Below are 1,715 nucleotides of genomic sequence, written 5' to 3' on the forward strand. Positions count from 1 at the left end.
ATATGTATCTCATAGAGGCGATATTTCAACTGAGGGTACTTTCTCTTTGATGAATCTAGCTTCTGTAAAGTTGACAGTACAAGGATAAGAGAACAGCAATGGGCTGTTAAAAAAAATAAAAGTAATAAAAAATAATGTATGTATATATGTAATGACACAAATTTTATTTGAATCATATGAAAATTGTCACTTTGCTACTTGAATAATTGAAGTTTAAAAAGATTCTGTAATTTAGAAAAAAATACAATTACTGGGGCTACAATAGCATGGCACATACAGTCATCTGAAACTGTATTTCCAGGAAACCCATGAACTCTTCTGACTTCTGTGAGCATCAGGAATATAAACATGTATGCATGATGGTACAACACTTGTACATATAAATAAAAATATATGAATCATATTCAAAAGAAGAGAAATAATCATTTTTAGAAATCCTGTTGCACTTGGACTGCAAATTTTTCAATACATTGATTATTCTCTTATCAGAACTGATTTGTACTAAAGGGGTAATTGTGGGATAAGCATTACTCAAAAACTTCTGAACATTCAGGACAACTGGATCATACACCCATAACAGGACTAAAGTGGATGAGATGATAAAGTCCACCCAGTACATGACAACAAAGAAAACTACCAGCAGCAAGATGGTCTGGGAGACCCTTTTCTCAGGGGATGCTCTCAGGTTGCTGATTCTATGAAGATGCCTGTATTGCCTCTTATGTCTGTTCATGATAATCACCATGTATGCACTTGTGTTCAGCATGACTCCTACAAGAAACACATCTCTGGATGATGAGAGTGTAAAATTTAATCCCCTGATGATGTAGTTCATGGGGAAGAGTGAGCAGGTTTTAGTGACCTTCATCTGCTTGGTATCACTCACATTCATAAAACCACCAACAGACAATATTGCATCACAACTGGAAGACAAATTGAAGAACCAAATATAAAATAAAGCATTGATCATGTACTTTTTAAGTTTATGTTTAAATTTTGCCATAAAAGAGGTACTAGGACTGATGGTGATAACCTGGAACACACTCAGGAGGCAGGTGGTGCAGAGTGAAAGACCTCTCATCATTCTACTTGTGTAAATGTTAGCTTACATTTGATGTCATTCTCAATGTTTAGTGACTCAAATATGTCTGCAAGCCAAATATTTCCTCCAGTAAGGATCATCATAATGTGAATGAAGGTCAGTTGACAGGAGTCCATGGGTTTAGGTCTGTGACCTAGGATTATGAAAATATACGAATGAAGAAGAAACATATTGACTAGAACTCCAAGTCCAGCTTGGAAATAAAGGATATTCTCTAATGAGGACATAAGAGGAGAGTATATTCATCTTAAGAGCATAGTAGAAGTGTATTTCACATATCTGGAAAAAAGTGTATACATGAAAATTGTGGTTTATTGTATAGTATGTCTATATCACCATTCTATTTTCTCTACTAATTCTTCACTAATCTGTCTCTTCAACTTCTGATGTTCCAGAGAGCACATCATACACATGTATATACACTATCCATGTATCTCCTCTATATAATATACTATAGATAATAAATACCTTTACAGTCATATCTATACACAATAAACACTTTGTCTCAAGCGCCCCAGTCTAATGCCTTAGAAATTCAATCCTTTAATTGCTTTAAATTGTCTCATTTTATTGTAAACACCTAAAATAGTAGTGATAAGTACAGGATGATAAT

At 34.2% G+C, this 1,715-nt stretch overlaps 1 pseudogene; it reads right to left on the bottom strand.

The window, feature by feature from the left end:
* Nucleotides 1-334: 334 nt before the first annotated feature.
* LOC110295616 (vomeronasal type-1 receptor 90-like) lies at nt 335-1,329 on the bottom strand (annotated as a pseudogene).
* Nucleotides 1,330-1,715: the final 386 nt, after the last annotated feature.

This window comes from Mus caroli, unplaced genomic scaffold, assembly GCF_978045245.1.
Source record: "Mus caroli unplaced genomic scaffold, Mus_caroli_1 scaffold_7, whole genome shotgun sequence".
In the NCBI taxonomy this organism is placed as follows: Eukaryota; Metazoa; Chordata; class Mammalia; order Rodentia; family Muridae; genus Mus; species Mus caroli.